This window comes from Danio rerio, chromosome 16 (genome assembly GCF_052040795.2).
Source record: "Danio rerio strain M-AB ecotype USA chromosome 16, GRCz13ab, whole genome shotgun sequence".
Taxonomy (NCBI): Eukaryota; Metazoa; Chordata; class Actinopteri; order Cypriniformes; family Danionidae; genus Danio; species Danio rerio.
Window position 1 is genome coordinate 29,366,332 of NC_141036.1, and position 22,868 is coordinate 29,389,199.

Sequence of the window (22,868 nt, forward strand, 5' to 3'; positions counted from 1 at the left end):
GGGTCCAGCTCCCTCCATGGACTTGCAATAGAGGCCCCAGGGTGCCCCCTTGCCCTCCACTCATGGGCTACTGACCCCAGCAAGCTACCCAGGGCTCCACCTCTCTCCCTGGACTTGTAGTAGAGGCCCTAGGCTGCCCTCTGGCCCTCCACCTAGGGGCATTTGACCCCAGCAAGCTACCCAGGGCTCCACCTCTCTCCCTGGACTTGCAGTAGAGGCCCCAGGGTGCCCATTGGCCCTCCACCTAGGGGTCTCTGACCCCAGCAAGCTACCGAGGGGTCCACCTCTCTCCCTGGACTTGCAGTAGACGCCCCTGGGTGACCCCTGGCCCTCCACCTAGGAGCCTCTGACCTCAGCAAGCTACCCAGGGGTCCACCTCTCTCCCTGGACTTATAGTAGAGTTTCCAGGGTGCCCCCTGGCCCTCCACCTAGGGGCCTCTGAGTCCCTTAAGCTACCCAGGGGTCCACATCTCTCCCTGGACTTGCAGTAGAGGCCCCAGGGTACCCCCTGGCCCTCCAACTAGGGGCCTCTGACCCCAGCAAGCTACCCAGGGGTCCACCTCTCTCCTTGGACTTGCAGTATAGGCCCCAGGGTGCCCCCTGGCCCTCCACCTAGGGGCATCTGAACCCAGCAAGCTACCCAGGGGTCCACCTCTCTCCCTGGACTTGCAGTATAGGACCCAGGGTGCCCCCTGGCCCTCCAACTAGGGGCATCTAACACCAGCAAGCTACCCAGGGGTCCACCTCTCTCCTTGGACTTGCAGTATAGGCCCCAGGGTGCCCTCTGGCCCTCCACCTAGGGGCATCTGACACCAACAAGCTACCCAGGGGTCCAGCTCTCTCCCTGGACTTGCAGTATAGGCCCCAGTGTGCCCTCAGGCCCTCCACCTAGGGGCCTATGACCCCAGCAAGCTACCCAGGGGTCCACCTCTCTCCCTGGACTTGCAGTAGAGGCCCCAGGGTACCCTGTGGCCTTCCACCAAGGGACCTCTGACCCCAGCAAGCTACCCAGGGGCCTACCTATCTCCCTGGACTTGCAGTAGAGTCCCCAGGGTGCCCCATGGCCCTCCACCTTGGGCCCTCTGATCCCAGCAAGCTACCCAGGGCTCCAACTCTCTCCCTGGACTTGCAGTATAGGCCCCAGGGTGCCCCCTGGCCCTCCACCTAGGGGCCTCTGAGTCCAGCAAGCTACCCAGGGGTCCACCTCTCTTCCTGGACTTGCAGTATAGGCCCCAGGGTGCGCCCTGGCCCTCCAACTAGGGGCCTCTGACCCCAGCAAAGCTACCCAGGGGTCCACCTCTCTCCTTGGACTTGCAGTATAGGCCCCAGGGTGCCCCCTGGCCCTCCAACCAGGGGCTACTGACCCCAGCAAGCTACCCAGGGCTCCACCTCTCTCCCTGGATTTGCAGTAGAGGCCCCAGGGTACCCCGTGGCCCTCCACCTAGGGGCCTCTGACCCCAGCAAGCTACCCTGGGGTCCACATCTCTCCCTGGACTTGCAGTAGAGAACCCAGGGTGCCCATTGGCCCTCCACCTAGAGGTCTCTGATCCCAGCAAGCTACCGAGGGGTCCACCTCTCTCCCTGGACTTGCAATAGAGGCCCCAGGGTGCCCCGTGACCCTCCACCTAGCGGCCCCTGACCCAAGCAAGCTGCCCAGAGGTCCACCTCTCTCCCTGGACTTGCAATAGAGGCCCCAGGGTGCCCCCTGGCCCTCCCCCTAGGGGCCTCTGACACCAGCAAGCTTCCCAGTGGTCCACCTCTCTCCCTAGACTTGCAATAGAGGCCCCAGGGTGCCCCCTGGCCCTCCCCCTAGGGGCCTCTGACACCAGCAAGCTTCCCAGTGGTCCACCTCTCTCCCTAGACTTGCATTAGAGGCCCCAGGGTGACCCTTGGCCCTCCACCTAGGGACCTCTGACCCCAGCAAGCTACCCAGGGGCCTTCCTATCTCCCTGGACTTGCAGTAGAGTCCCCAGGGTGCCCCATGGCCCTCCACCTTGGGCCCTCTGACCCCAGCAAGCTACCCAGGGCTCCAACTCTCTCCCTGGACTAGCAGTATAGGCCCCAGGGTGCCCCCTGGTCCTCCACCAGGGGTCCCTGACCCAAGCAAGGTGCCCAGAGGTCCTCCTCTCTCCCTGGACTTTAATAGAGGCCCCAGGGTGCCCCCTGGCCCTCCCCCTAGGGGCCTCTGACACCAGCAAGCTTCCCAGTGGTCCACCTCTATCCCTAGACTTGCAGTAGAGGCCCCAGGGTGACCCTTGGCCCTCCACCTAGGGACCTCTGATCCCAGCAAGCTACCCAGGGCTCCAACTCTCTCCCTAGACTTGCAGTATACGCCCCAGGGTGCCCCCTGGTCCTCCAACCAGGGGCCCCTGACCCAAGCAAGCTGCCCAGGGGTCCACCTCTCTCCCTGGACTTGCAATAGAGGCCCCAGGGTGCCCCTGGGCCCTCCACCTAGGGGCCTCTGACCCCAGAAAGCTACCCAGGGGTCTACCTCTCTCAGTAGACTTGCAGACTAGGCCCCAGGGTGACCCTAGACTTGCAGTAGAGGCCCCAGGGTGACCCTTGGCCCTCTACCTAGGGACCTCTGACCCCAGCAAGCTACCCAGGGGCCTACCTATCTCCCTGGACTTGCAGTAGAGTCCTCAGGGTGCCCCATGGCCCTCCACCTTGGGCCCTCTGACCCCAGCAAGCTACCCAGGGCTCCAACTCTCTCCCTGGACTTGCAGTATAGGCCCCAGGACACCCCGTGGCCCTCCACCCAGGGGCCTCTGAACCCAGCAAGCTACCCAGGGGTCCACATCTCTCCCTAGACTTGCAGACTAGGCCCCAGGGTGACCCTTGGCCCTCCACCTAGGGGCCTCTGACCCCAGCAAGCTGCCCAGGGGCCTGCCTATCTCCCTGGAATTACAGTAGTGTCCCCAGGGTGCCCCATGGCCCTCCACGTAGGGCCCTCTGACCCCAGCAAGCTACCCAGGGGTCCAACTCTCTCCCTGGACTTGCAGTAGAGGCCCCAGGGCACCCCGTGGCCCTCCACCCAGGGGCCTCTGAACCCAGCAAGCTAACCAGGGGTCCACCTCTCTCCCTGGACTTATAGTAGAGGCCCTACGGTGCCCCCTGGCCCTCCCCTTAGGGGCTACTGACCCCAGCAAGCTTCCCAGTGATTCACATCTCTCCCTGGACTTGCAGTAGAGGCCCTAGGCTGCCCTCTGGCCCTCCACCTCTTGGCCTCTGACTCCAGCAAGCTACCCAGGGCTTCACCTCTCTCCCTGGTCTTGCAGTAGAGGCCCCAGGGTGCCCATTGGCCCTCCACCTAGGGGCCTCTGACCCCAGCAATCTACCGAGGGGTCCACCTCTCTCCCTGGACTTGCAGTAGAGGCCACAGGGTGCCCCTTGGCCCTCCACCTAGGGGCCTCTGACCCCAGCAAGCTACCCAGGGGTCCACATCTCTCCCTGGACTTGCAGTAGACGCCCCTGGGTGCCCCCTGGTCCTCCACCTAGGGGCCCCTGACCCAAGCAAGCTGCCCAGGGGTCCACCTCTCTCCCTGGACTTGCAATAGAGGCCAAAGGGTGCCCCTTGGCCCTCCACCTAGGGGCCTCTGACCCCAGAAAGCTACCCAGGGGTCCACCTCTCTCCCTAGACTTGCAGACTAGGCCCCAGGGTGACCCTTGGCCCTCCACCTAGGGGCCTCTGACCCCAGCAAGCTACCCAGGGGCCTACCTATCTCCCTGGACTTGCAGTAGAGTCCCCAGGGTGCCCCATGGCCCTCCACCTAGGGCCCTCTGACCCCAGCAAGCTACCCAGGGCTCCAACTCTCTCCCTGGACTAGCAGTATAGGCCCCAGGGTGCCCCCTGGTCCTCCACCAGGGGCCCCTGACCCAAGCAAGCTGCCCAGAGGTCCACCTCTCTCCCTGGACTTGTAATAGAGGCCCCAGGGTGCCCCCTGGCCCTCCCCCTAGGGGCCTCTGACACCAGCAAGCTTCCCAGTGGTCCACCTCTCTCCCTAGACTTGCAGTAGAGGCCACAGGGTGACCCTTGGCCCTCCACCTAGGGACCTCTGACCCCAGCAAGCTACCCAGGGGCCTACCTATCTCCATGGACTTGCAGTAGAGTCCCCAGGGTGCCCCATGGCCCTCCACCTTGGAACCTCTGATTCCCAAAAAGCTACCCAGGGCTCCAACTCTCTCCCTGGACTTGCAGTATAGGCCCCAGGGTGCCCCTTGTTCCTCCACCTAGGGGCCCCTGACCCAAGCAAGCTGCCCAGGGGTCCACCTCTCTCCCTGGACTTGCAATAGAGGCCCCAGGGTGCCCCTTGGCCCTCCACCTAGGGGCCTCTGACCCCAGAAAGCTACCCAGGGGTCCACCTCTCTCCCTAGACTTGCAGACTAGGCACCAAGGTGACCCTTGGCCCTCCACCTAGGGGCCTCTGACCCCAGCAAGCTGCCCAGGGGCCTGCCTATCTCCCTGGACTTGCAGTAGTGTCCCCAGGGTGCCCCATGGCCCTCCACGTAGGGCTCTCTGACCCCAAAAAGCTACCCAGGGGTCCAACTCTCTCCCTGGACTTGCAGTAGAGGCCCCAGGGTACCCCTGGCCCTCCACCCAGGGGACTCTGAACCCAGCAAGTTACCCAGGGGTCCACCTCTCTCCCTGGACTTATAGTAGAGGCCCTATGGTGACCCCTGGCCATCTCCCTAGGGGCCTCTGACACCAGCAAACTTCCCTGTGATTCACCTCTCTCCCTGGACTTGCAGTAGAGGCCCCAGGGTACCCCGTGGCCCTCCACCTAGGGGCCTCTGACCCCAGCAAGCTACCCAGGGGTCCATATCTCTCCCTGGACTTGCAGTAGAGGCCCCAGGGTACCTCGTGGCTCTCCACCTAGGGGCCTTTGAACCCAGCAAGCTACCCAGGGGTCCAGCTCTCTCCCTGGACTTGCAATAGATTCCCCAGGGTGCCCCCTTGCCCTCCACCCAGTGGCTACTTACCCCAGCAAGCTACCCAGGGGTCCACATCTCTCCCTGGACTTGCAGTAGAGGCCCCAGGGTGCCCATTGGCCCTCCACCTAGGGGTCTCTGACCCCAGCAAGCTACCGAGGGGTCCACCTCTCTCCCTTGACTTGCAATAGAGGCCCCAGGGTGCCCCGTGACCCTCCACCTAGGGGCCTCTGACCCCAGCAAGCTACCCAGGGGTCCACCTCTCTTCCTGGACTTGCAGTATAGGCCCCAGGGTGCCCCCTGGCCCTCCAACTAGGGGCCTCTGACCCCAGCAAAGCTACCCAGGGGTCCACCTCTCTCCTTGGACTTGCAGTATAGGCCCCAGGGTGCCCCCTGGCCCTCCACCCAGGGGCTACTGACCCCAGCAAGCTACCCAGGGCTCCACCTCTCTCCCTGGATTTGCAGTAGAGGCCCCAGGGTACCCCGTTGCCCTCCACCTAGGGGCCTCTGACCCCAGCAAGCTACCCAGGGGTCCACATCTCTCCCTGGACTTGCAGTAGAGAACCCAGGGTGCCCATTGGCCCTCCACCTAGGGGTCTCTGATCCCAGCAAGCTACCGAGGGGTCCACCTCACTCCCTGGACTTGCAATAGAGGCCCCAGGGTGCCCCGTGACCCTCCACCTAGGGGCCTCTGACCCAAGCAAGCTACCCAGGGGTCCAGCTCTCTCCCTGGGCTTGCAAAAGAGGCCCCAGGGTGCCCCCTTGCCCTCCACCCAGGGGCTACTGACCCCAGCAAGCTACCCAGGGCTCCACCTCTCTCCCTGGACTTGTAGTAAAGGCCCTAGGCTGCCCTCTGGCCCTCCACCTAGGGGCATCTGACCCCAGCAAGCTACCCAGGGCTCCACCTCTCTCCCTGGACATGCAGTAGAGAACCCAGGGTGCCCATTGGCCCTCCACCTAGGGGTCTCTGATCCCAGCAAGCTACCGAGGGGTCCACCTCACTCCCTGGACTTGCAATAGAGGCCCCAGGGTGCCCCGTGACCCTCCACCTAGGGGCCTCTGACCCAAGCAAGCTACCCAGGGGTCCAGCTCTCTCCCTGGGCTTGCAAAAGAGGCCCCAGGGTGCCCCCTTGCCCTCCACCCAGGGGCTACTGACCCCAGCAAGCTACCCAGGGCTCCACCTCTCTCCCTGGACTTGTAGTAAAGGCCCTAGGCTGCCCTCTGGCCCTCCACCTAGGGGCATCTGACCCCAGCAAGCTACCCAGGGCTCCACCTCTCTCCCTGGACATGCAGTAGAGGCCCCAGGTTGACCCTTGGCCCTCCACCTAGGGCCCTTTGACCCCTGCAAGCTACCCAGGGGTCCACCTCTCTCCCTGGACTTGCAGTATAGGCCACAGGGTGCCCCCTTGCCCTCCACCTAGGGGCCTCTGACTCCAGCAAGTTACCCAGGGCTCCACCTCTCTCCCTGGACTTGCAGTAGAGGCCCCAGGGTGCCCCATTGCCCTCCACTCAGGGGCTACTGGCCCCAGCAAGCTACCCAGGGCTCCACCTCTCTCCCTGGACTTGCAGTAGAGGCCCCAGGGTACCCCGTGGCCCTCCACCTAGGGGCCTCTGACCCCAGCAAGCTACCCAGGTGTCCAGCTGTCTCCCTGGACTTGCAATAGAGGCCCCAGGGTGCCCCCTGGCCCTCCACCTAGGGGCCTCTGAGTCCAGCAAGCAACCCAGGCGTCCACATCTCTCCCTGGACTTGCAGTAGAGGCCCCAGGGTACCCCGTGGCCCTCCACCTAGCGGCCTCTGAACCCAGCAAGTAACCCAGGGGTCCAGCTCCCTCCGTGGACTTGCAATAGAGGCCCCAGGGTGCCCCCTTGCCCTCCACTCATGGGCTACTTACCCCAGCAAGCTACCCAGGGCTCCACCTCTCTCCCTGGACTTGTAGTAGAGGCCCTAGGCTGCCCTCTGGCCCTCCACCTAGGGGCATTTGACCTCAGCAAGCTACCCAGGGCTCCACCTCTCTCCCTGGACTTGCAGTAGAGGCCCCAGGGTGCCCCCTTGCCCTCCACTCAGGGGCTACTGGCCCCAGCAAGCTACCCAGGGCTCCACCTCTCTCCCTGGACTTGCAGTAGAGGCCCCAGGGTACCCCGTGGCCCTCCTTCTAGGGGCCTCTGACCCCAGCAAGCTACCCAGGGGTCCAGCTGTCTACCTGGACTTGCAATAGAGGCCCCAGGGTGCCCCCTGGCCCTCCACCTAGGGGCCTCTAAGTCCAGCAAGCAACCCAGGCGTCCACATCTCTCCCTGGACTTGCAGTAGAGGACCCAGGGTACCCAATGGCCCTCCACCTAGGGGCCTCTGAACCCAGCAAGTTACCCAGGGGTCCAGCTCCCTCCGTGGACTTGCAATAGAGGCCCCAGGGTGCCCCCTTGCCCTCCACTAAGGGGCTACTGACCCCAGCAAGCTACCCAGGGCTCCACCTCTCTCCCTGGACTTGTAGTAGAGGCCCTAGGCTGCCCTCTGGCCCTCCACCTAGGGGCCTTTGACCCCAGCAAGCTACCCAGGGCTCCACCTCTCTCCCTGGACTTGCAGTAGAGGCCCCAGGGTGCCCATTGGCCCTCCACCTAGGGGTCTCTGACCCCAGCAAGCTACCGAGGGGTCCAACTCTCTCCCTGGACTTGCAGTAGACGCCCCTGGGTGACCCCTGGCCCTCCACCTAGGGGACTCTGAGTCCAGCAAGCTACCCAGGGGTCCACATCTCTCCCTGGACTTGCAGTAGAGGCCCCAGGGTACCCCCTGGCCCTCCAACTAGGGGTCTCTGACCCCAGCAAGCTACCAAGGAGTCCACCTCTCTCCCTGGACTTAAAGTAGAGTTTCCAGGCTGCCCCCTGGCCCTCCACCTAGGGGCCTCTGAGTCCAGCAAGCTACCCAGGGGTCCACATCTCTCCCTGGACTTGCAGTAGAGGCCCCAGGGTACCCCCTGGCCCTCCAACTAGGGGCCTCTGACCCCAGCAAGCTACCCAGGGGTCCACCTCTCTCCTTGGACTTGCAGTATAGGCCCCAGGGTGCCCCCTGGCCCTCCACCTAGGGGCATCTGACCCCAGCAAGCTACCCAGGGGTCCACCTCTCTCCCTGGACTTGCAGTATAGGACCCAGGGTGCCCCCTGGCCCTCCAACTAGGGGCATCTAACAACAGCAAGCTACCCAGGGGTCCACCTCTCTCCCTGGACTTGCAGTAGAGGCCCCAGGGTGCCCTCTGGCCCTCCACCTAGGGGCATCTGACCCCAGCAAGCTCCCCAGGGGCCTACCTATCTCCCTGGATTTGCAGTAGAGGCCCCAGGGTACCCCGTTGCCCTCCACCTAGGGGCCTCTGACCCCAGCAAGCTACCCAGGGATCCACCTCTCTCCCTACACTTGCAGACTAGGCCCCAGGGTGACCCTTGGCCCTCACCTAGGGGCTTCTGTCCCCAGCAAGCTGCCCTGGGGCCTGCCTATCTCCCTGGACTTGCAGTAGTTTCCCCAGGGTGCCCCATGGCCCTTCACCTAGGGGCCTCTGACCCCAGCAAGCTACCCAGGGGTCCACCTCTCTTCCTGGACTTGCAGTATAGGTCCCAGGGTGCCCCCTGGCCCTCCAACTAGGGGCTACTGACCCCAGCAAGCTACCCAGGGCTCCACCTCTCTCCTTGGACTTGTAGTAGAGGCCCTAGGCTGCCCTCTGGCCCTCCACCTGGGGCCCTTTGACCCCAGCAAGCTACCCAGGGGTCCACCTCTCTCCCTGGACTTGCAGTATAGGCCACAGGGTGCCCCCTTGCCCTCCACCTAGGGGCCTCTGACCCCAGCAAGCTACCCAGGGGTCCACCTCTCTCCCTGGACTTGCAGTAGAGGCCCCAGGGTGCCCCCTTGCCCTCCACCCAGGGGCTACTGGCCCCAGCAAGCTACCCAGGGCTCCACCTCTCTCCCTGGACTTGCAGTAGAGGCCCCTAGGGTACCCCGTGGCCCTCCACCTAGGGGCCTCTGACCCCAGCAAGCTACCCAGGGGTCCAGCTTTCTTCCTGGACTTGCAATAGAGGCCCCAGGGTGCCCCCTGGCCCTCCACCTAGGGGCCTCTGAGTCCAGCAAACTACCCAGGGGTCCACGTCTCTCCCTGGACTTGCAGTAGAGGCCCCAGGGTACCCCGTGGCCCTTCACCTAGGGGCCTCTGAACCCAGCAAGCTACTCAGGGGTCCAGCTCCCTCCGTGGACTTGCAATAGAGGCCCCAGGGTGCCCCTTGCCCTCCATCGGGGGCTACTGACACCAGCAAGCTATCCAGGGCTCCACCTCTCTCCCTGGACTTGTAGTAGAGGCCCTAGGCTGCCCTCTGGCCCTCCACCTAGGGGCCTTTGACCCCAGCAAGCTACCCAGGGCTCCACCTCTCTCCCTGGACTTGCAGTAGAGGCCCCAGGGTGCCCATTGGCCCTCCACCTAGGGGTCTCTGACCCCAGCAAGCTACCGAGGGGTCCACCTCTCTCCCTGGACTTGCAGTAGACGCCCCTGGGTGACCCCTGGCCCTCCACCTAGGGGCCTCTGACCCCAGCAAGCTACCCAGGGGTCCACCTCTCTCCCTGGACTTATAGTAGAGTTTCCAGGGTGCCCCCTGGCCCTCCACCTAGGGGCCTCTGAGTCCAGCAAGCTACCCAGGGGTCCACATCTCTCCCTGGACTTTCAGTAGAGGCCCCAGGGTACCCCCTGGCCCTCCAACTAGGGGCCTCTGACCCCAGCAAGCTACCCAGGCGTCCACCTCTCTCCTTGGACTTGCAGTATAGGCACCAGGGTGCCCCCTGGCCCTCCACCTAGGGGCATCTGACCCCAGCAAGCTACCCAGGGGTCCACCTCTCTCCCTGGACTTGCAGTATAGGACCCAGGGTGCCTCCTGGCCCTCCAACTAGGGGCATCTAACACCAGCAAGCTACCCAGGGGTACACCTCTCTCCCTGGACTTGCAGTAGAGGCCCCAGGGTACCCCGTGGCCTTCCACCAAGGGACCTCTGACCCCAGCAAGCTACCCAGGGGCCTACCTATCTCCCTGGACTTGCAGTAGAGTCCCCAGGGTGCCCCATGGCCCTCCACCTTGGGCCCTCTGATCCCAGCAAGCTACCCAGGGCTCCAACTCTCTCCCTGGACTTGCAGTATAGGCCCCAGGGTGCCCCCTGGTCCTCCACCTAGGGGCCCCTGACCCAAGCAAGCTGCCGAGGGGTCCACCTCTCTCCCTGGACTTGCAATAGAGGCCCCAGGGTGCCCCCTGGCCCTCCACCTATGTGCCTCTGAGTCCAGCAAGCTACCCAGGGGTCCACCTCTCTTCCTGGACTTGCAGTATAGGCCCCAGGGTGCCCCCTGGCCCTCCAACTTGGGGCCTCTGACCCCAGCAAAGCTACCCAGGGGTCCACCTCTCTCCTTGGACTTGCAATATAGGCCACAGGGTGCCCCCTGGCCCTCCAACCAGGGGCTACTGACCCCAGCAAGCTACCCAGGGCTCCACCTCTCTCCCTGGATTTGCAGTAGAGGCCCCAGGGTACCCCGTGGCCCTCCACCTAGGGGCCTCTGACCCCAGCAAGCTACCCAGGGGTCCACATCTCTCCCTGGACTTGCAGTAGAGAACCCAGGGTGCCCTTTGGCCCTCCACCTAGGGGTCTCTGATCCCAGCAAGCTACCGAGGGGTCCACCTCTCTCCCTGGACTTGCAATAGAGGCCCCAGGGTGCCCCGTGACCCTCCACCTAGGGGCCTCTGACCCCAGCAAGCTACCCAGGGCTCCACCTCTCTCCCTGGACATGCAGTAGAGGCCCCAGGTTGACCCTTGGCCCTCCACCTAGGGCCCTTTGACCCCAGCAAGCTACCCAGGGGTCCACCTCTCTCCCTGAAACTTGCAGTAGAGGCCCCAGGGTGCCCTCTTGCCCTCCACTCAGGGGCTACTGGCCCCAGCAAGCTACCCAGGGCTCCACCTCTCTCCCTGGACTTGCAGTAGAGGCCCCAGGGTACCCCGTGGCCCTCCACCTAGGGGCCTCTGACCCCAGCAAGCTACCCAGGGGTCCAGCTGTCTCCCTGGACTTGCAATAGAGGCCCCAGGGTGCCCCCTGGCCCTCCACCTAGGGGCCTCTAAGTCCAGCAAGCAACCCAGGCGTCCACATCTCTCCCTGGACTTGCAGTAGAGGACCCAGGGTACCCCGTGGCCCTCCACCTAGGGGCCTCTGAACCCAGCAAGTTACCCAGGGGTCCAGCTCCCTCCGTGGACTTGCAATAGAGGCCCCAGGGTGCCCCCTTGCCCTCCACTAAGGGGCTACTGACCCCAGAAAGCTACCCAGGGCTCCACCTCTCTCCCTGGACTTGTAGTAGAGGCCCTAGGCTGCCCTCTGGCCCTCCACCTAGGGGCCTTTGACCCCAGCAAGCTACCCAGGGCTCCACCTCTCTCCCTGGACTTGCAGTAGAGGCCCCAGGGTGCCCATTGGCCCTCCACCTAGGGGTCTCTGACCCCAGCAAGCTGCCCAGGGGTCCACCTCTCTCCCTGGACTTGCAATAGAGGCCCCAGGGTGCCCCCTGGCCCTCCACCTAGGGGCCTCTGAGTCCAGCAAGCTACCCAGGGGTCCACCTCTCTTCCTGGACTTGCAGTATAGGCCCCAGGATGCCCCCTGGCCCTCCAACTAGGGGCCTCTGACCCCAGCAAAGCTACCCAGGGGTCCACCTCTCTCCTTGGACTTGCAGTATAGGCCCCAGGGTGCCCCCTGGCCCTCCAACGAGGGGCTACTGTTCCCAGCAAGCTACCCAGGGCTCCACCTCTCTCCCTGGATTTGCAGTAGAGGCCCCAGGGTACCCCGTGGCCCTCCACCTAGGGGCCTCTGACCCCAGCAAGCTACCCAGGGGTCCACATCTCTCCCTGGACTTGCAGTAGAGAACCCAGGGTGCCCATTGGCCCTCCACCTAGGGGTCTCTGATCCCAGCAAGCTACCGAGGGGTCCACCTCTCTCCCTGGACTTGCAATAGAGGCCCCAGGGTGCCCCGTGACCCTCCACCTAGGGGCCTCTGACCCCAGCAAGCTACCCAGGGCTCCACCTCTCTCCCTGGACATGCAGTAGAGGCCCCAGGTTGACCCTTGGCCCTCCACCTAGGGTCCTTTGACCCCAGCAAGCTACCCAGGGGTCCACCTCTCTCCCTGGACTTGCAGTATAGGCCACAGGGTGCCCCCTTGCCCTCCACCTAGGGGCCTCTGACCCCAGCAAGCTACCCAGGGCTGCACCTCTCTCCCTGGACTTGCAGTAGAGGCCCCAGGGTGCCCCCTTGCCCTCCACTCAGGGGCTACTGGCCCCAGCAAGCTACCCAGGGCTCCACCTCTCTCCCTGGACTTGCAGTAGAGGCCCCAGGGTACCCCGTGGCCCTCCACCTAGGGGCCTCTGAGTCCAGCAAGCTACCCAGGGGTCCACCTCTCTTCCTGGACTTGCAGTATAGGCCCCAGGGTGCCCCCTGGCCCTCCAACTAGGGGCCTCTGACCCCAGCAAAGCTACCCAGGGGTCCACCTCTCTCCTTGGACTTGCAGTATAGGCCCCAGGGTGCCCCCTGGCCCTCCAACCAGGGGCTACTGACCCCAGCAAGCTACCCAGGGCTCCACCTCTCTCCCTGGATTTGCAGTAGAGGCCCCAGGGTACCCCGTGGCCCTCCACCTAGGGGCCTCTGACCCCAGCAAGCTACCCAGGGGTCCACATCTCTCCCTGGACTTGCAGTAGAGAACCCAGGGTGCCCATTGGCCCTCCACCTAGGGGTCTCTGATCCCAGCAAGCTACCGAGGGGTCCACCTCTCTCTCTGGACTTGCAATAGAGGCCCCAGGGTGCCCCGTGACCCTCCACCTAGGGGCCTCTGACCCCAGCAAGCTACCCAGGGCTCCACCTCTCTCCCTGGACATGCATTAGAGGCCCCAGGTTGCCCCTTGGCCCTCCACCTAGGGCCCTTTGACCCCAGCAAGCTACCCAGGGGTCCACCTCTCTCCCTGGACTTGCAGTATAGGCCACAGGGTGCCCCCTTGCCCTCCACCTAGGGGCCTCTGTCCCCAGCAAGCTACCCAGGGCTCCACCTCTCTCCCTGGACTTGCAGTAGAGGCCCCAGGGTGCCCCCTTGCCCTCCACTCAGGGGCTACTGGCCCCAGCAAGCTACCCAGGGCTCCACCTCTCTCCCTGGACTTGCAGTAGAGGCCCCAGGGTACCCCGTGGCCCTCCACCTAGGGGCCTCTGACCCCAGCAAGCTACCCAGGGGTCCAGCTGTCTCCCTGGACTTGCAATAGAGGCCCCAGGGTGCCCATTGGCCCTCCACCTAGGGGTCTCTGACCCCAGCAAGCTACCGAGGGGTCCACCTCTCTCCCTTGACTTGCAATAGAGGCCCCAGGGTGCCCCGTGACCCTCCACCTAGGGGCCTCTGACCCCAGCAAGCTACCCAGGGGTCCACCTCTCTTCCTGGACTTGCAGTATAGGCCCCAGGGTGCCCCCTGGCCCTCCAACTAGGGGCCTCTGACCCCAGCAAAGCTACCCAGGGGTCCACCTCTCTCCTTGGACTTGCAGTATAGGCCCCAGGGTGCCCCCTGGCCCTCCACCCAGGGGCTACTGACCCCAGCAAGCTACCCAGGGCTCCACCTCTCTCCCTGGACTTGCAGTAGAGAACCCAGGGTGCCCATTGGCCCTCCACCTAGGGGTCTCTGATCCCAGCAAGCTACCGAGGGGTCCACCTCACTCCCTGGACTTGCAATAGAGGCCCCAGGGTGCCCCGTGACCCTCCACCTAGGGGCCTCTGACCCAAGCAAGCTACCCAGGGATCCACCTCTCTCCCTACACTTGCAGACTAGGCCCCAGGGTGACCCTTGGCCCTCCACCTAGGGGCCTCTGTCCCCAGCAAGCTGCCCTGGGGCCTGCCTATCTCCCTGGACTTGCAGTAGTTTCCCCAGGGTGCCCCATGGCCCTTCACCTAGGGGCCTCTGACCCCAGCAAGCTACCCAGGGGTCCACCTCTCTTCCTGGACTTGCAGTATAGGTCCCAGGGTGCCCCCTGGCCCTCCAACTAGGGGCTACTGACCCCAGCAAGCTACCCAGGGCTCCAACTCTCTCCCTGGACTTGTAGTAGAGGCCCTAGGCTGCCCTCTGGCCCTCCACCTGGGGCCTCTGACCCCAGCAAGCTACCCAGGGCTCCACCTCTCTCCCTGGACATGCAGTAGAGTCCCCAGGTTGACCCTTGGCCCTCCACCTAGGGCCCTTTGACCCCAGCAAGCTACCCAGGGGTCCACCTCTCTCCCTGGACTTGCAGTATAGGCCACAGGGTGCCCCCTTGCCCTCCACCTAGGGGCCTCAGACCCCAGCAAGCTACCCAGGGGTCCACCTCTCTCCCTGGACTTGCAGTAGAGGCCCCAGGGTGCCCCCTTGCCCTCATCCCAGGGGCTACTGCCCCCAGCAAGCTACCCAGGGCTCCACCTCTCTCCCTGGACTTGCAGTAGAGGCCCCTAGGGTACCCCGTGGCCCTCCACCTAGGGGCCTCTGACCCCAGCAAGCTACCCAAGGGTCCAGCTTTCTTCCTGGACTTGCAATAGAGGCTCCAGGGTGCCCCCTGGCCCTCCACCTAGGGGCCTCTGAGTCCAGCAAACTACCCAGGGGTCCACATCTCTCCCTGGACTTGCAGTAGAGGCCCCAGGGTACCCCGTGGCCCTTCACCTAGGGGCCTCTGAACCCAGCAAGCTACTCAGGGGTCCAGCTCCCTCCGTGGACTTGCAATAGAGGCCCCAGGGTGCCCCTTGCCCTCCATAGGGGGCTACTGACACCAGCAAGCTATCCAGGGCTCCACCTCTCTCCCTGGACTTGTAGTAGAGGCCCTAGGCTGCCCTCTTGCCCTCCACCTAGGGGCCTTTGACCCCAGCAAGCTACCCAGGGCTCCACCTCTCTCCCTGGACTTGCAGTAGAGGCCCCAGGGTGCCCATTGGCCCTCCACCTAGGGGTCTCTGACCCCAGCAAGCTACCGAGGGGTCCACCTCTCTCCCTGGACTTGCAGTAGACGCCCCTGGGTGACCCCTGGCCCTCCACCTAGGGGCCTCTGACCCCAGCAAGCTACCCAGGGGTCCACCTCTCTCCCTGGACTTATAGTAGAGTTTCCAGGGTGCCCCCTGGCCCTCCACCTAGGGGCCTCTGAGTCCAGCAAGCTACCCAGGGGTCCACATCTCTCCCTGGACTTGCAGTAGAGGCCCCAGGGTACCCCCTGGCCCTCCAACTAGGGGCCTCTGACCCCAGCAAGCTACCCAGGCGTCCACCTCTCTCCTTGGACTTGCAGTATAGGCACCAGGGTGCCCCCTGGCCCTCCACCTAGGGGCATCTGACCCCAGCAAGCTACCCAGGGGTCCACCTCTCTCCCTGGACTTGCAGTATAGGACCCAGGGTGCCTCCTGGCCCTCCAACTAGGGGCATCTAACACCAGCAAGCTACCCAGGGGTCCACCTCTCTCCCTGGACTTGCAGTAGAGGCCCCAGGGTACCCCGTGGCCTTCCACCAAGGGACCTCTGACCCCAGCAAGCTACCCAGGGGCCTACCTATCTCCCTGGACTTGCAGTAGAGTCCCCAGGGTGCCCCATGGCCCTCCACCTTGGGCCCTCTGATCCCAGCAAGCTACCCAGGGCTCCAACTCTCTCCCTGGACTTGCAGTATAGGCCCCAGGGTGCCCCCTGGTCCTCCACCTAGGGGCCCCTGTCCCAAGCAAGCTGCCCAGGGGTCCACCTCTCTCCCTGGACTTGCAATAGAGGCCCCAGGGTGCCCCCTGGCCCTCCACCTAGGGGCCTCTGAGTCCAGCAAGCTACCCAGGGGTCCACCTCTCTTCCTGGACTTGCAGTATAGGCCCCAGGGTGCCCCCTGGCCCTCCAACTAGGGGCCTCTGACCCCAGCAAAGCTACCCAGGGGTCCACCTCTCTCCTTGGACTTGCAGTATAGGCCCCAGGGTGCCCCCTGGCCCTCCAACCAGGGGCTACTGACCCCAGCAAGCTACCCAGGGCTCCACCTCTCTCCCTGGATTTGCAGTAGAGGCCCCAGGGTACCCCGTGGCCCTCCACCTAGGGGCCTCTGACCCCAGCAAGCTACCCAGGGGTCCACATCTCTCCCTGGACTTGCAGTAGAGAACCCAGGGTGCCCTTTGGCCCTCCACCTAGGGGTCTCTGATCCCAGCAAGCTACCGAGGGGTCCACCTCTCTCCCTGGACTTGCAATAGAGGCCCCAGGGTGCCCCGTGACCCTCCACCTAGGGGCCTCTGACCCCAGCAAGCTACCCAGGGCTCCACCTCTCTCCCTGGACATGCAGTAGAGGCCCCAGGTTGACCCTTGGCCCTCCACCTAGGGCCCTTTGACCCCAGCAAGCTACCCAGGGGTCCACCTCTCTCCCTGAAACTTGCAGTAGAGGCCCCAGGGTGCCCCCTTGCCCTCCACTCAGGGGCTACTGGCCCCAGCAAGCTACCCAGGGCTCCACCTCTCTCCCTGGACTTGCAGTAGAGGCCCCAGGGTACCCCGTGGCCCTCCACCTAGGGGCCTCTGACCCCAGCAAGCTACCCAGGGGTCCAGCTGTCTCCCTGGACTTGCAATAGAGGCCCCAGGGTGCCCCCTGGCCCTCCACCTAGGGGCCTCTAAGTCCAGCAAGCAACCCAGGCGTCCACATCTCTCCCTGGACTTGCAGTAGAGGACCCAGGGTACCCCGTGGCCCTCCACCTAGGGGCCTCTGAACCCAGCAAGTTACCCAGGGGTCCAGCTCCCTCCGTGGACTTGCAATAGAGGCCCCAGGGTGCCCCCTTGCCCTCCACTAAGGGGCTACTGACCCCAGAAAGCTACCCAGGGCTCCACCTCTCTCCCTGGACTTGTAGTAGAGGCCCTAGGCTGCCCTCTGGCCCTCCACCTAGGGGCCTTTGACCCCAGCAAGCTACCCAGGGCTCCACCTCTCTCCCTGGACTTGCAGTAGAGGCCCCAGGGTGCCCATTGGCCCTCCACCTAGGGGTCTCTGACCCCAGCAAGCTGCCCAGGGGTCCACCTCTCTCCCTGGACTTGCAATAGAGGCCCCAGGGTGCCCCCTGGCCCTCCACCTATGGGCCTCTGAGTCCAGCAAGCTACCCAGGGGTCCACCTCTCTCCCTGGACATGCAGTAGAGGCCCCAGGTTGACCCTTGGCCCTCCACCTAGGGTCCTTTGACCCCAGCAAGCTACCCAGGGGTCCACCTCTCTCCCTGGACTTGCAGTATAGGCCACAGGGTGCCCCCTTGCCCTCCACCTAGGGGCCTCTGACCCCAGCAAGCTACCCAGGGCTCCACCTCTCTCCCTGGACTTGCAGTAGAGGCCCCAGGGTGCCCCCTTGCCCTCCACTCAGGGGCTACTGGCCCCAGCAAGCTACCCAGGGCTCCACCTCTCTCCCTGGACTTGCAGTAGAGGCCCCAGGGTACCCCGTGGCCCTCCACCTAGGGGCCTCTGAGTCCAGCAAGCTACCCAGGGGTCCACCTCTCTTCCTGGACTTGCAGTATAGGCCCCAGGGTGCCCCCTGGCCCTCCAACTAGGGGCCTCTGACCCCAGCAAAGCTACCCAGGGGTCCACCTCTCTCCTTGGACTTGCAGTATAGGCCCCAGGGTGCCCCCTGGCCCTCCAACCAGGGGCTACTGACCCCAGCAAGCTACCCAGGGCTCCACCTCTCTCCCTGGATTTGCAGTAGAGGCCCCAGGGTACCCCGTGGCCCTCCACCTAGGGGCCTCTGACCCCAGCAAGCTACCCAGGGGTCCACATCTCTCCCTGGACTTGCAGTAGAGAACCCAGGGTGCCCATTGGCCCTCCACCTAGGGGTCTCTGATCCCAGCAAGCTACCGAGGGGTCCACCTCTCTCTCTGGACTTGCAATAGAGGCCCCAGGGTGCCCCGTGACCCTCCACCTAGGGGCCTCTGACCCCAGCAAGCTACCCAGGGCTCCACCTCTCTCCCTGGACATGCATTAGAGGCCCCAGGTTGACCCTTGGCCCTCCACCTAGGGCCCTTTGACCCCAGCAAGCTACCCAGGGGTCCACCTCTCTCCCTGGACTTGCAGTATAGGCCACAGGGTGCCCCCTTGCCCTCCACCTAGGGGCCTCTGACCCCAGCAAGCTACCCAGGGCTCCACCTCTCTCCCTGGACTTGCAGTAGAGGCCCCAGGGTGCCCCCTTGCCCTCCACTCAGGGGCTACTGGCCCCAGCAAGCTACCCAGGGCTCCACCTCTCTCCCTGGACTTGCAGTAGAGGCCCCAGGGTACCCCGTGGCCCTCCACCTAGGGGCCTCTGACCCCAGCAAGCTACCCAGGGGTCCAGCTGTCTCCCTGGACTTGCAATAGAGGCCCCAGGGTGCCCATTGGCCCTCCACCTAGGGGTCTCTGACCCCAGCAAGCTACCGAGGGGTCCACCTCTCTCCCTTGACTTGCAATAGAGGCCCCAGGGTGACCCGTGACCCTCCACCTAGGGGCCTCTGACCCCAGCAAGCTACCCAGGGGTCCACCTCTCTTCCTGGACTTGCAGTATAGGCCCCAGGGTGCCCCCTGGCCCTCCAACTAGGGGCCTCTGACCCCAGCAAAGCTACCCAGGGGTCCACCTCTCTCCTTGGACTTGCAGTATAGGCCCCAGGGTGCCCCCTGGCCCTCCACCCAGGGGCTACTGACCCCAGCAAGCTACCCAGGGCTCCACCTCTCTCCCTGGATTTGCAGTAGAGGCCCCAGGGTACCCCGTTGCCCTCCACCTAGGGGCCTCTGACCCCAGCAAGCTACCCAGGGGTCCACATCTCTCCCTGGACTTGCAGTAGAGAACCCAGGGTGCCCATTGGCCCTCCACCTAGGGGTCTCTGATCCCAGCAAGCTACCGAGGGGTCCACCTCACTCCCTGGACTTGCAATAGAGGCCCCAGGGTGCCCCGTGACCCTCCACCTAGGGGCCTCTGACCCCAGCAAGCTACCCAGGGCTCCACCTCTCTCCTTGGACTTGTAGTAGAGGCCCTAGGCTGCCCTCTGGCCCTCCACCTGGGGCCCTTTGACCCCAGCAAGCTACCCAGGGGTCCACCTCTCTCCCTGGACTTGCAGTATAGGCCACAGGGTGCCCCCTTGCCCTCCACCTAGGGGCCTCTGACCCCAGCAAGCTACCCAGGGGTCCACCTCTCTCCCTGGACTTGCAGTAGAGGCCCCAGGGTGCCCCCTTGCCCTCCACCCAGGGGCTACTGGCCCCAGCAAGCTACCCAGGGCTCCACCTCTCTCCCTGGACTTGCAGTAGAGGCCCCTAGGGTACCCCGTGGCCCTCCACCTAGGGGCCTCTGACCCCAGCAAGCTACCCAGGGGTCCAGCTTTCTTCCTGGACTTGCAATAGAGGCCCCAGGGTGCCCCCTGGCCCTCCACCTAGGGGCCTCTGAGTCCAGCAAACTACCCAGGGGTCCACGTCTCTCCCTGGACTTGCAGTAGAGGCCCCAGGGTACCCCGTGGCCCTTCACCTAGGGGCCTCTGAACCCAGCAAGCTACTCAGGGGTCCAGCTCCCTCCGTGGACTTGCAATAGAGGCCCCAGGGTCCCCCTTGCCCTCCATCGGGGGCTACTGACACCAGCAAGCTATCCAGGGCTCCACCTCTCTCCCTGGACTTGTAGTAGAGGCCCTAGGCTGCCCTCTGGCCCTCCACCTAGGGGCCTTTGACCCCAGCAAGCTACCCAGGGCTCCACCTCTCTCCCTGGACTCACAGTAGAGGCCCCAGGGTGCCCATTGGCCCTCCACCTAGGGGTCTCTGACCCCAGCAAGCTACCGAGGGGTCCACCTCTCTCCCTGGACTTGCAGTAGACGCCCCTGGGTGACCCCTGGCCCTCCACCTAGGGGCCTCTGACCCCAGCAAGCTACCCAGGGGTCCACCTCTCTCCCTGGACTTATAGTAGAGTTTCCAGGGTGCCCCCTGGCCCTCCACCTAGGGGCCTCTGAGTCCAGCAAGCTACACAGGGGTCCACATCTCTCCCTGGACTTGCAGTAGAGGCCCCAGGGTACCCCCTGGCCCTCCAACTAGGGGCCTCTGACCCCAGCAAGCTACCCAGGCGTCCACCTCTCTCCTTGGACTTGCAGTATAGGCACCAGGGTGCCCCCTGGCCCTCCACCTAGGGGCATCTGACCCCAGCAAGCTACCCAGGGGTCCACCTCTCTCCCTGGACTTGCAGTATAGGACCCAGGGTGCCTCCTGGCCCTCCAACTAGGGGCATCTAACACCAGCAAGCTACCCAGGGGTCCACCTCTCTCCCTGGACTTGCAGTAGAGGCCCCAGGGTACCCCGTGGCCTTCCACCAAGGGACCTCTGACCCCAGCAAGCTACCCAGGGGCCTACCTATCTCCCTGGACTTGCAGTAGAGTCCCCAGGGTGCCCCATGGCCCTCCACCTTGGGCCCTCTGATCCCAGCAAGCTACCCAGGGCTCCAACTCTCTCCCTGGACTTGCAGTATAGGCCCCAGGGTGCCCCCTGGTCCTCCACCTAGGGGCCCCTGACCCAAGCAAGCTGCCCAGGGGTCCACCTCTCTCCCTGGACTTGCAATAGAGGCCCCAGGGTGCCCCCTGGCCCTCCACCTAGGGGCCTCTGAGTCCAGCAAGCTACCCAGGGGTCCACCTCTCTTCCTGGACTTGCAGTATAGGCCCCAGGGTGCCCCCTGGCCCTCCAACTTGGGGCCTCTGACCCCAGCAAAGCTACCCAGGGGTCCACCTCTCTCCTTGGACTTGCAGTATAGGCCCCAGGGTGCCCCCTGGCCCTCCAACCAGGGGCTACTGACCCCAGCAAGCTACCCAGGGCTCCACCTCTCTCCCTGGATTTGCAGTAGAGGCCCCAGGGTACCCCGTGGCCCTCCACCTAGGGGCCTCTGACCCCAGCAAGCTACCCAGGGGTCCACATCTCTCCCTGGACTTGCAGTAGAGAACCCAGGGTGCCCTTTGGCCCTCCACCTAGGGGTCTCTGATCCCAGCAAGCTACCGAGGGGTCCACCTCTCTCCCTGGACTTGCAATAGAGGCCCCAGGGTGCCCCGTGACCCTCCACCTAGGGGCCTCTGACCCCAGCAAGCTACCCAGGGCTCCACCTCTCTCCCTGGACATGCAGTAGAGGCCCCAGGTTGACCCTTGGCCCTCCACCTAGGGCCCTTTGACCCCAGCAAGCTACCCAGGGGTCCACCTCTCTCCCTGAAACTTGCAGTAGAGGCCCCAGGGTGCCCCCTTGCCCTCCACTCAGGGGCTACTGGCCCCAGCAAGCTACCCAGGGCTCCACCTCTCTCCCTGGACTTGCAGTAGAGGCCCCAGGGTACCCCGTGGCCCTCCACCTAGGGGCCTCTGACCCCAGCAAGCTACCCAGGGGTCCAGCTGTCTCCCTGGACTTGCAATAGAGGCCCCAGGGTGCCCCCTGGCCCTCCACCTAGGGGCCTCTAAGTCCAGCAAGCAACCCAGGCGTCCACATCTCTCCCTGGACTTGCAGTAGAGGACCCAAGGTACCCCGTGGCCCTCCACCTAGGGGCCTCTGAACCCAGCAAGTTACCCAGGGGTCCGGCTCCCTCCGTGGACTTGCAATAGAGGCCCCAGGGTGCCCCCTTGCCCTCCACTAAGGGGCTACTGACCCCAGAAAGCTACCCAGGGCTCCACCTCTCTCCCTGGACTTGTAGTAGAGGCCCTAGGCTGCCCTCTGGCCCTCCACCTAGGGGCCTTTGACCCCAGCAAACTACCCAGGGCTCCACCTCTCTCCCTGGACTTGCAGTAGAGGCCCCAGGGTGCCCATTGGCCCTCCACCTAGGGGTCTCTGACCCCAGCAAGCTGCCCAGGGGTCCACCTCTCTCCCTGGACTTGCAATAGAGGCCCCAGGGTGCCCCCTGGCCCTCCACCTAGGGGCCTCTGAGTCCAGCAAGCTACCCAGGGGTCCACCTCTCTTCCTGGACTTGCAGTATAGGCCCCAGGGTGCCCCCTGGCCCTCCAACTAGGGGCCTCTGACCCCAGCAAAGCTACCCAGGGGTCCACCTCTCTCCTTGGACTTGCAGTATAGGCCCCAGGGTGCCCCCTGGCCCTCCAACGAGGGGCTACTGACCCCAGCAAGCTACCCAGGGCTCCACCTCTCTCCCTGGATTTGCAGTAGAGGCCCCAGGGTACCCCGTGGCCCTCCACCTAGGGGCCTCTGACCCCAGCAAGCTACCCAGGGGTCCACATCTCTCCCTGGACTTGCAGTAGAGAACCCAGGGTGCCCATTGGCCCTCCACCTAGGGGTCTCTGATCCCAGCAAGCTACCGAGGGGTCCACCTCTCTCCCTGGACTTGCAATAGAGGCCCCAGGGTGCCCCGTGACCCTCCACCTAGGGGCCTCTGACCCCAGCAAGCTACCCAGGGCTCCACCTCTCTCCCTGGACATGCAGTAGAGGCCCCAGGTTGACCCTTGGCCCTCCACCTAGGGTCCTTTGACCCCAGCAAGCTACCCAGGGGTCCACCTCTCTCCCTGGACTTGCAGTATAGGCCACAGGGTGCCCCCTTGCCCTCCACCTAGGGGCCTCTGACCCCAGCAAGCTACCCAGGGCTCCACCTCTCTCCCTGGACTTGCAGTAGAGGCCCCAGGGTGCCCCCTTGCCCTCCACTCAGGGGCTACTGGCCCCAGCAAGCTACCCAGGGCTCCACCTCTCTCCCTGGACTTGCAGTAGAGGCCCCAGGGTACCCCGTGGCCCTCCAACTAGGGGCCTCTGAGTCCAGCAAGCTACCCAGGGGTCCACCTCTCTTCCTGGACTTGCAGTATAGGCCCCAGGGTGCCCCCTGGCCCTCCAACTAGGGGCCTCTGACCCCAGCAAAGCTACCCAGGGGTCCACCTCTCTCCTTGGACTTGCAGTATAGGCCCCAGGGTGCCCCCTGGCCCTCCAACCAGGGGCTACTGACCCCAGCAAGCTACCCAGGGCTCCACCTCTCT